Source organism: Salmo salar, chromosome 04 (genome assembly GCF_965601325.2).
Source record: "Salmo salar chromosome 04, fSalSal1, whole genome shotgun sequence".
NCBI lineage: Eukaryota > Metazoa > Chordata > Actinopteri > Salmoniformes > Salmonidae > Salmo > Salmo salar.
Window position 1 is genome coordinate 20271521 of NC_138294.1, and position 12359 is coordinate 20283879.

Here is a 12359-nt window from a genome sequence, read left to right on the forward strand (position 1 = left end):
CAAATCTACCCACCACGCAGGGACGCTAGTACACACTCCATCTCACACACACAGGAGTCAGGACACACACACACCGTGGCAGAGGCCAGGGCAGGGAAAAGAAGACACTGAACACTTACAGGAGTCAGGACACTACACCTTACAACCAGAGACCTGACCTCTCTTCTTTTAATTTTTTTTACACAGTTTATGTTGTGTGTGTGCACCCTTTGCGTGTGTTTCTATGCACTGTGTGTCTTCCTTCACATTTCCTAAGACGACATTAAGCGAGAGAGAGAGAGAGAGAGAGAGAGAGAGAGAGAGAGAGAGAGAGAGAGAGAGAGAGAGAGAGAAAGGGAGAGAAAGGGAGAAAGGGAGCGAGCGCGTGAGAGAGAATGTCAGCGGGTCTAAGACCTACTGTTTTTCCATGGCCGCCGTTCACTCCCACTGAAAGCTTTTAGTCACCTGAGCCGGGCCAGAGGGGAGAAGTATGCGAGGCATGACCCGCATCCATGTGACATGCTACAGAAAGAAAGCAGCCAGGCCCTAATGGCTGTAATGTTGTTAGTGGGAAATGGCTAGATTGCTGACCTGAGGTCTCAGGAGTACACAGTGGAGGGTTGAGGAGGGGGGGTGAATTTGAACTATCCCCCCTTTCCCTCCCTCTATCGACCTCTCCTTCTCCCTCTCTCCCTTCATCTCTCTTGCCCTTTGCTGCCCTCCCCTCTCTTTCCCTAACTCTCCCCCTGCCTTTCTCGCTCTCCTTCCTGGATTTAGTGTTGAGGTCTCGAGACTCCTCCACGCAACACTACACCTCAAGACGCTAGGCTAGCCGTAACGCTACAATTCTCCCTCTGCCGCACCCTGCCGCCACCGTGTGTGTGTGTGTGTGTGTGTGTGTGTGTGTGTGTGTGTGTGTGAGAGAGACACAGGCAGGGCCACCCCGGGCGGGCTGACATTTCACAAGGTCATATCTCTGGCCCAGGCTCCGAGGGGAGGGGGAGCTTTGTCTGGGGCTCAGCGTGCACGCACACACACACACACACACACACACACACACACACACACACACACACACACACACACCGTACACAGTACACAGTACACAGTACACAGTACACACACACACTGTACAGCCGAGGATATGATTAAAAACAACCTAAACCCCTCTTTCCCCTCCCACAGCAGTCTCTACAGTACAGTGGTGGTGGTGATACAGTCTCTACAGTACAGTGGTGGTGGGGTGGCGATACAGTCTCTACAGTACAGTGGTGGTGGTGATACAGTCTCTACAGTACAGTGGTGGTGGTGGTGATACAGTCTCTACAGTACAGTGGTGGTGATGATACAGTCTCTACAGTACAGTGGTGGTGGTGGTGATACAGTCTCTACAGTACAGTGGTGGTGGTGGTGATACAGTCTCTACAGTACAGTGGTGGTGGTGGTGATACAGTCTCTACAGTACAGTGGTGGTGGTGGTGATACAGTCTCTACAGTACAGTGGTGGTGGTGATACAGTCTCTACAGTACAGTGGTGGTGGTGGTGATACAGTCTCTACAGTACAGTGGTGGTGGTGGTGATACAGTCTCTACAGTACAGTGGTGGTGGTGATACAGTCTCTACAGTACAGTGGTGGTGGTGGTGATACAGTCTCTACAGTACAGTGGTGGTGGTGGTGATACAGTCTCTACAGTACAGTGGTGGTGATACAGTCTCTACAGTACAGTGGTGGTGGTGGTGATACAGTCTCTACAGTACAGTGGTGGTGGTGGTGATACAGTCTCTACAGTACAGTGGTGGTGGTGGTGATACAGTCTCTACAGTACAGTGGTGGTGATACAGTCTCTACAGTACAGTGGTGGTGATGATACAGTCTCTACAGTACAGTGGTGGTGGTGGTGATACAGTCTCTACAGTACAGTGGTGGTGGTGGTGATACAGTCTCTACAGTACAGTGGTGGTGGTGGTGATACAGTCTCTACAGTACAGTGGTGGTGGTGGTGATACAGTCTCTACAGTACAGTGGTGGTGGTGGTGATACAGTCTCTACAGTACAGTGGTGGTGGTGGTGATACAGTCTCTACAGTACAGTGGTGGTGATACAGTCTCTACAGTACAGTGGTGGTGGTGGTGATACAGTCTCTACAGTACAGTGGTGGTGATACAGTCTCTACAGTACAGTGGTGGTGGTGGTGATACAGTCTCTACAGTACAGTGGTGGTGGTGGTGATACAGTCTCTACAGTACAGTGGTGGTGGTGGTGATACAGTCTCTACAGTACAGTGGTGGTGGTGGTGATACAGTCTCTACAGTACAGTGGTGGTGGTGGTGATACAGTCTCTACAGTACAGTGGTGGTGGTGGTGATACAGTCTCTACAGTACAGTGGTGGTGATACAGTCTCTACAGTACAGTGGTGGTGGTGGTGATACAGTCTCTACAGTACAGTGGTGGTGATACAGTCTCTACAGTACAGTGGTGGTGGTGGTGATACAGTCTCTACAGTACAGTGGTGGTGGTGGTGATACAGTCTCTACAGTACAGTGGTGGTGGTGGTGATACAGTCTCTACAGTACAGTGGTGGTGGTGGTGATACAGTCTCTACAGTACAGTGGTGGTGGTGGTGATACAGTCTCTACAGTACAGTGGTGGTGGTGGTGGTGATACAGTCTCTACAGTACAGTGGTGGTGATACAGTCTCTACAGTACAGTGGTGGTGGTGGTGGTGATACAGTCTCTACAGTACAGTGGTGGTGGTGGTGATACAGTCTCTACAGTACAGTGGTGGTGATACAGTCTCTACAGTACAGTGGTGGTGGTGATACAGTCTCTACAGTACAGTGGTGGTGGTGGTGGTGATACAGTCTCTACAGTACAGTGGTGGTGGTGGTGATACAGTCTCTACAGTACAGTGGTGGTGATACAGTCTCTACAGTACAGTGGTGGTGGTGGTGATACAGTCTCTACAGTACAGTGGTGGTGGTGGTGGTGATACAGTCTCTACAGTACAGTGGTGGTGGTGGTGATACAGTCTCTACAGTACAGTGGTGGTGGTGATACAGTCTCTACAGTACAGTGGTGGTGGTGGTGGTGATACAGTCTCTACAGTACAGTGGTGGTGGTGGTGATACAGTCTCTACAGTACAGTGGTGGTGGTGGTGGTGGTGATACAGTCTCTACAGTACAGTGGTGGTGGTGGTGGTGGTGATACAGTCTCTACAGTACAGTGGTGGTGGTGGTGATACAGTCTCTACAGTACAGTGGTGGTGGTGGTGATACAGTCTCTACAGTACAGTGGTGGTGATACAGTCTCTACAGTACAGTGGTGGTGGTGGTGATACAGTCTCTACAGTACAGTGGTGGTGGTGGTGATACAGTCTCTACAGTACAGTGGTGGTGGTGGTGATACAGTCTCTACAGTACAGTGGTGGTGGTGGTGATACAGTCTCTACAGTACAGTGGTGGTGGTGGTGATACAGTCTCTACAGTACAGTGGTGGTGGTGGTGGTGATACAGTCTCTACAGTACAGTGGTGGTGATACAGTCTCTACAGTACAGTGGTGGTGGTGGTGGTGATACAGTCTCTACAGTACAGTGGTGGTGGTGGTGATACAGTCTCTACAGTACAGTGGTGGTGATACAGTCTCTACAGTACAGTGGTGGTGGTGATACAGTCTCTACAGTACAGTGGTGGTGGTGGTGGTGATACAGTCTCTACAGTACAGTGGTGGTGGTGGTGATACAGTCTCTACAGTACAGTGGTGGTGATACAGTCTCTACAGTACAGTGGTGGTGGTGGTGATACAGTCTCTACAGTACAGTGGTGGTGGTGGTGGTGATACAGTCTCTACAGTACAGTGGTGGTGGTGGTGATACAGTCTCTACAGTACAGTGGTGGTGGTGATACAGTCTCTACAGTACAGTGGTGGTGGTGGTGGTGATACAGTCTCTACAGTACAGTGGTGGTGGTGGTGATACAGTCTCTACAGTACAGTGGTGGTGGTGGTGGTGGTGATACAGTCTCTACAGTACAGTGGTGGTGGTGGTGGTGGTGATACAGTCTCTACAGTACAGTGGTGGTGGTGGTGATACAGTCTCTACAGTACAGTGGTGGTGGTGGTGATACAGTCTCTACAGTACAGTGGTGGTGGTGGTGATACAGTCTCTACAGTACAGTGGTGGTGGTGATACAGTCTCTACAGTACAGTGGTGGTGGTGGTGGTGGTGATACAGTCTCTACAGTACAGTGGTGGTGGTGGTGGTGGTGATACAGTCTCTACAGTACAGTGGTGGTGGTGGTGATACAGTCTCTACAGTACAGTGGTGGTGGTGGTGGTGGTGATACAGTCTCTACAGTACAGTGGTGGTGGTGGTGATACAGTCTCTACAGTAGTGGTGGTGGTGGTGATACAGTCTCTACAGTACAGTGGTGGTGGCGATACAGTCTCTACAGTACAGTGGTGGTGGGGGGGTGGCGATACAGTCTCTACAGTACAGTGGTGGTGGTGATACAGTCTCTACAGTACAGTGGTGGTGGTGGTGATACAGTCTCTACAGTACAGTGGTGGTGGTGATACAGTCTCTACAGTACAGTGGTGGTGGTGATACAGTCTCTACAGTACAGTGGTGGTGGTGGTGATACAGTCTCTACAGTACAGTGGTGGTGGTGATACAGTCTCTACAGTACAGTGGTGGTGGTGGTGATACAGTCTCTTACAGTACAGTGGTGGTGGTGGTGATACAGTCTCTACAGTACAGTGGTGGTGGTGGTGATACAGTCTCTACAGTACAGTGGTGGTGATACAGTCTCTTACAGTACAGTGGTGGTGGTGGTGATACAGTCTCTACAGTACAGTGGTGGTGGTGGTGATACAGTCTCTACAGTACAGTGGTGGTGGTGATACAGTCTCTACAGTACAGTGGTGGTGGTGATACAGTCTCTACAGTACAGTGGTGGTGGTGATACAGTCTCTACAGTACAGTGGTGGTGGTGGTGGTGATACAGTCTCTACAGTACAGTGGTGGTGGTGGTGGTGATACAGTCTCTACAGTACAGTGGTGGTGGTGGTGGTGGTGATACAGTCTCTACAGTACAGTGGTGGTGGTGGTGATACAGTCTCTACAGTACAGTGGTGGTGGTGGTGGTGATACAGTCTCTACAGTACAGTGGTGGTGATACAGTCTCTTACAGTACAGTGGTGGTGGTGGTGGTGATACAGTCTCTACAGTACAGTGGTGGTGGTGGTGATACAATCTCTACAGTACAGTGGTGGTGGTGATACAGTCTCTACAGTACAGTGGTGGTGGTGATACAGTCTCTACAGTACAGTGGTGGTGGGGGGGTGGTGATACAGTCTCTACAGTACAGTGGTGGTGATACAGTCTCTACAGTACAGTGGTGGTGGTGATACAGTCTCTACAGTACAGTGGTGGTGGTGGTGATACAGTCTCTACAGTACAGTGGTGGTGGTGGTGATACAGTCTCTACAGTACAGTGGTGGTGGTGATACAGTCTCTACAGTACAGTGGTGGTGGTGATACAGTCTCTACAGTACAGTGGTGGTGGTGATACAGTCTCTACAGTACAGTGGTGGTGGTGATACAGTCTCTACAGTACAGTGGTGGTGGTGATACAGTCTCTACAGTACAGTGGTGGTGGTGGTGATACAGTCTCTACAGTACAGTGGTGGTGGTGATACAGTCTCTACAGTACAGTGGTGGTGGGGGGGCACAGTCTCTACAGTACAGTGGTGGTGATGATACAGTCTCTACAGTACAGTGGTGGTGGTGGTGATACAGTCTCTACAGTACAGTGGTGGTGGTGATACAGTCTCTACAGTACAGTGGTGGTGGGGGGGCACAGTCTCTACAGTACAGTGGTGGTGGTGATACAGTCTCTACAGTACAGTGGTGGTGGTGATACAGTCTCTACAGTACAGTGGTGGTGGTGGTGGTGATACAGTCTCTACAGTACTGTGGTGGTGGTGGTGGCGATACAGTCTCTACAGTACAATGGTGGTGGTGGGGGGGGTGGCGATACAGTCTCTACAGTACAATGGTGGTGGTGGGGGGGTGGCGATACAGTCTCTACAGTACAGTGGTGGTGGGGGGGTGGCGATACAGTCTACAGTACAGTGGTGGTAGGGGGGTGGTGATACAGTCTCTACAGTACAGTGGTGGTGGTGGGGTGGTGATACAGTCTCTACAGTACAGTGGTGGTGGTGATACAGTCTCTACAGTACAGTGGTGGTGGTACAATTCTGGCAAATTAATTACAGCCTTTGTTAGGAATAAATGGACTTCACACAGTTCGCAATGAGCCAGGCGACCCAAAACCGCTGTTTATACCCTGACTCCTTGCACGGAACGCAAGAGAACTGACACAAATTCATGTTAGCAGGCAATATTAACTAAATATGCAGGTTTAAAAATATATACTTGTGTATTGATTTTAAAGAAAGGCATTGATGTTTATGGTTAGGTACATTGGTGCAGCGACAGTGCTTTTTTCGCAAATGCGCTTGTTAAGTCATCACCCGTTTGTCGAAGTAGGCTGTGATTCGATGAGAAATTAACAGGCACCGCATCGATTATATGCAACGCAGGACACGTTAGAAAAACTAGTAATATCATCAACCATGTGTAGTTAACTAGTGATTATGTTAAGATTGGTCATTTTTTATAAGATAAGTTTAATGCTTGCTAGCAACTGCCCTCGCGTAACAGGTAGTCAGCCTGCCATGCAGGCTCCTCGTGGAGTGCAATGTAAGGCAGGTGGTTAGAGCGTTGGACTAGTAGCCGGAAGGTTGAAAAAACGAATCCCCGAGGTGACAAGGTAAAAATATGTTGTTCTGCCCTTGAACAAGGCAGTTAACCCACCGTTCCTAGGCCGTCATTGAAAATAAGTATGTGTTCTTTATCTTTTTCCTAGTTAAATAAAGGTGTAAAAAAAATATATATAATTAAAATCGGCGGCCAAAAATACAGATTACCGATTGTTATGAAAACTTGAAATCGGCCCTAATTAATCGGTCGACCTCTAGTCTCTACAGTGGTGGGGTGGTGGTGATACAGTCTCTACAGTACAGTGATGGTGGGGGGGGGGGGGGGGAGATACAGTCTCTACAGCACAGTGATGGTGGGGGGTTGGCGATACAGTCTCTACAGTACAGTGGTGGTGGGGGGGTGGCGATACAGTCTCTACAGTACAATGGTGGTGGTGGGGGGGTGGCGATACAGTCTCTACAGTACAGTGGTGGTGGGGGGGTGGCGATACAGTCTCTACAGTACAGTGGTGGTGGGGGGGTGGCGATACAGTCTACAGTACAGTGGTGGTAGGGTGGTGGTGATACAGTCTCTACAGTACAGTGGTGGTGGGGGGGTGGTGATACAGTCTCTACAGTACAGTGGTGGTGGGGGGGTGGTGATACAGTCTCTACAGTACAGTGGTGGTGGTGATACAGTCTCTACAGTACAGTGGTGGTGGTGATACAGTCTCTACAGTACAGTGGTGGTGGTGGTGATACAGTCTCTACAGTACAGTGGTGGTGGGGGGGGTGGCGATACAGTCTCTACAGTACAGTGGTGGTGGGGGGGTGGCGATACAGTCTCTACAGTACAGTGGTGGTGGGGGGGGTGGCGATACAGTCTCTACAGTACAGTGGTGGGGGGGGTGGCGATACAGTCTCTACAGTACAGTGGTGGTGGTGGGGTGGCGATACAGTCTCTACAGTACAGTGGTGGTGGTGGCGATGGCGATACAGTCTCTACAGTACAGTGGTGGTGGTGGCGGTGGCGATACAGTCTCTACAGTACAGTGGTGGTGGTGGCGATACAGTCTCTACAGTACAGTGGTGGTGGTGGCGATACAGTCTCTACAGTACAGTGGTGGTGGTGGTGGCGATACAGTCTCTACAGTACAGTGGTGGTGGGGGGGTGGCGATACAGTCTCAACAGTACAGTGGTGGTGGGGGGGGGTGGCGATACAGTCTCTACAGTACAGTGGTGGTGGGGGGGGTGGCGATACAGTCTCTACAGTACAGTGGTGGTGGTGGGGTGGCGATACAGTCTCTACAGTACAGTGGTGGTGGTGGCGATGGCGATACAGTCTCTACAGTACAGTGGTGGCGATGGCGATACAGTCTCTACAGTACAGTGGTGGCGATGGCGATACAGTCTCTACAGTACAGTGGTGGCGATACAGTCTCTACAGTACAGTGGTGGCGATACAGTCTCTACAGTACAGTGGTGGTGATACAGTCTCTACAGTACAGTGGTGGTGATACAGTCTCTACATTACAGTGGTGGTGATACAGTCTCTACAGTACAGTGGTGGTGATACAGTCTCTGCAGTACAGTGGTGGTGATACAGTCTCTACAGTACAGTGGTGGTGATACAGTCTCTACAGTACAGTGGTGGTGATACAGTCTCTACAGTACAGTGGTGGTGGGGGGGTGGCGATACAGTCTCTACAGTACAGTGGTGGTGGTGGGGTGGCGATACAGTCTCTACAGTACAGTGGTGGTGGTGGCGATGGCGATACAGTCTCTACAGTACAGTGGTGGCGATACAGTCTCTACAGTACAGTGGTGGCGATACAGTCTCTACAGTACAGTGGTGGTGATACAGTCTCTACAGTACAGTGGTGGTGATACAGTCTCTACATTACAGTGGTGGTGATACAGTCTCTACAGTACAGTGGTGGTGATACAGTCTCTGCAGTACAGTGGTGGTGATACAGTCTCTGCAGTACAGTGGTGGTGATACAGTCTCTACAGTACAGTGGTGGTGATACAGTCTCTACAGTACAGTGGTGGTGATACAGTCTCTACAGTACAGTGGTGGTGGTGGTGGTGATACAGTCTCTACAGTACAGTGGTGGTGGGGGGGGGTGGCGATACAGTCTCTACAGTACAGTGGTGGTGGGGGGGGTGGCGATACAGTCTCTACAGTACAGTGGTGGTGGGGGGGTGGCGATACAGTCTCTACAGTACAGTGGTGGTGGTGGTGATACAGTCTCTACAGTACAGTGGTGGTGATACAGTCTCTACAGTACAGTGGTGGTGGTGATACAGTCTCTACAGTACAGTGGTGGTGGTGATACAGTCTCTACAGTACAGTGGTGGTGGTGATACAGTCTCTACAGTACAGTGGTGGTGGTGATACAGTCTCTACAGTACAGTGGTGGTGGTGGTACAGTCTCTACAGTACAGTGGTGGTGGTGGTACAGTCTCTACAGTACAGTGGTGGTGGTGGTGGGGGGGTGGCGATACAGTCTCTACAGTACAGTGGTGGCGGTGGCGATACAGTCTCTACAGTACAGTGGTGGCGGTGGCGATACAGTCTCTACAGTACAGTGGTGGCGGTGGCGATACAGTCTCTACAGAACAGTGGTGGCGATACAGTCTCTACAGTACAGTGGTGGTGATACAGTCTCTACAGTACAGTGGTGGTGATACAGTCTCTACAGTACAGTGGTGGTGATACAGTCTCTACAGTACAGTGGTGGTGATACAGTCTCTACAGTACAGTGGTGGTGGTGGTGATACAGTCTCTACAGTACAGTGGTGGTGGTGGTGATACAGTCTCTACAGTACAGTGGTGGTGGTGATACAGTCTCTACAGTACAGTGGTGGTGGTGATACAGTCTCTACAGTACAGTGGTGGTGGTGATACAGTCTCTACAGTACAGTGGTGGTGGTACAGTCTCTACAGTACAGTGGTGGTGGTGATACAGTCTCTACAGTACAGTGGTGGTGGTGGGGGGGGTGGGGGGGGGTGGCGATACAGTCTCTACAGTACAGTGGTAGTGGGGGGGTGGCGATACAGTCTCTACAGTACAGTGGTGGTGGGGGGGTGGTGATACAGTCTCTACAGTACAGTGGTGGTGGGGGGGTGGCGATACAGTCTCTACAGTACAGTGGTGGTGGGGGGGTGGCGATACAGTCTCTACAGTACAGTGGTGGTGGTGATACAGTCTCTACAGTACAGTGGTGGTGGTGGTGATCCAGTCTCTACAGTACAGTGGTGGTGGTGATACAGTCTCTACAGTACAGTGGTGGTGGTGGTACAGTCTCTACAGTACAGTGGTGGTGGTACAGTCTCTACAGTACAGTGGTGGTAGTGGGGGCAGTCTCCAGTACAGTGATAATGGGGGGGCGTACCCATTTGTCATACTTTAGTAAAAGTAAAGATAACAGAAAATTACTCTGGTAAAAGTCAAAGTCACCCAGTAAAATATTACTTGAGTAAAAAAAATGGATTGAGCTGACACAGTGGTGTGAAAAGTACCCAATTGTCCTACTTGAGTAAAATTTCAGTAAAAGTATTTGGTTTAAAATATAAAGTATCAAAAGTAAACATTATTACTAAAAAATATTTAAATATCCAAATTAAAAATATAAATCACTTAAAATTCCTTATCTTAAGCAAACCAGGCGGCACCTTTTTCTTGTTTTTTTATTTTATTTTATTTACGGATAGCAAGAGGCACACTCCAACATTTGACATAATTTACAAAACGAAGTATTTGTGTTTAGTGAGTCCGCCAGATCAGAGGCAGTAGGGATGACCAGGAATGTTCTGTTGATAAGTGTGCGAATTGGAGCAATTTCCTGTTGTGCTAAGCATTCAAAATGTAACGAGTACTTTTGGGTGTCCGAGAAAATGTAAGGAGTAAAAACAACATTTTCTTTAGGAATGTAGTGAAGCAAAAGTCGTCAGAAATATAAATAGTAAAGTACAGATACCTAAAGTATTTTTACTTAAGTACTTTAAACCACTGTACAGTACAGTAGTGGTGGTGGTGGGGGGGGGGGGGGGGACACACAGTCTCTACAGTACAGTGGTGGTGGGGGGGACACAGTCTCTACAGTACAGTGGTGGTGGGGGGACACAGTCTCTACAGTACAGTGGTGGTGGGGGGACACAGTCTCTACAGTACAGTGGTGGTGGGGGGACACAGTCTCTACAGTACAGTGGTGGTGGTGGTGATACAATCTCTACAGTACAGTGGTGGTGGTGATACAGTCTCTACAGTACAGTGGTGGTGGTGGGGTGGTGATACAGTCTCTACAGTACAGTGGTGGTGGTGATACAGTCTCTACAGTACAGTGGTGGTGGGGGGGCACAGTCTCTACAGTACAGTGGTGGTGGTGATACAGTCTCTACAGTACAGTGGTGGTGGGGGGACACAGTCTCTACAGTACAGTGGTGGTGGGGGGGCACAGTCTCTACAGTACAGTGGTGGTGGTGATACAGTCTCTACAGTACAGTGGTGGTGGGGGGGCACAGTCTCTACAGTACAGTGGTGGTGGGGGGGACACACAGTCTCTACAGTACAGTGGTGGTGGGGGGGGACACAGTCCACAGTACAGTGGTGGTGGGGGGGGGACACAGTCCACAGTACAGTGGTGGTGGGGGGGGGGACACAGTCCACAGTACAGTGGTGGTGGGGGGGGGGGGGCACAGTCCACAGTACAGTGGTGGTGGGGGGGGGGGACACAGTCCACAGTACAGTGGTGGTGGGGGGGGACACAGTCCACAGTACAGTGGTGGTGGGGGGGGACACAGTCCACAGTACAGTGGTGGTGGGGGGGGGGGGACACAGTCCACAGTACAGTGGTGGTGGGGGGGGGGGACACAGTCCACAGTACAGTGGTGGTGGGGGGGGGGACACAGTCCACAGTACAGTGGTGGTGGGGGGGGGACACAGTCCACAGTACAGTGGTGGTGGGGGGGGGGACACAGTCCACAGTACAGTGGTGGTGGTGGTGGGTGGGGGGGGGCATCTCTACAGTACAGAGAGCCAGGGAGAGAGAAACAGGAAACTCCCCCATCCACAGGGCTTTAGTGGAGCAGGTCGACAGCTTCATGTTCCTTTGGAGTTATCATGGTCCAGATGCAAAAACACCGTGGTGATGAGGGCACGACAACGCCTGGTTCCCCTCAGGAGACTGAAAAGATTTGGCATGGGCCCACAGATCCTCAAAAGGTTCTACAGCTGCACCAAAGAGAGCATCCTGACTGGTTGCATCACTGCTTGCTGTGGCAACTGCTCGGCATCCGACCGCAAGGCGCTGCAGAGGGTAGTACGTACAGCCCTGTACAGCACTGGGGCTAAGCTTCCTGCCATCCAGGACCTCTATAGCAGGCGGTGTCAGAGGAAGGCTCTACAAAGTTGTATAAAGCCAAGTTATCGTTACTCATTGTGCATTTATTCCTCGTGTTATTATCGCTTTTTTTTCTCTCTCTGCATTGTTGGGAAGGGCCTGTAAGCACATATTTCATTGTTAGTCTACACCTGTTGTTTACAAAGCATGTGAAATAAAATTTGATTTGACACACACACACACACACACACACACACACACACACACAC

The 12359-nt window shown here is 50.4% G+C and overlaps 1 protein-coding gene across 5 annotated transcripts in view; it reads right to left on the bottom strand.

Annotated features, from left to right (window-relative positions):
- LOC106610221 (zinc finger protein 827) overlaps window positions 1-12359 on the bottom strand; it is a 108601-nt gene that overhangs the window by 75020 nt on the left and 21222 nt on the right. The gene's annotated exons all lie outside the window — the stretch shown is intronic.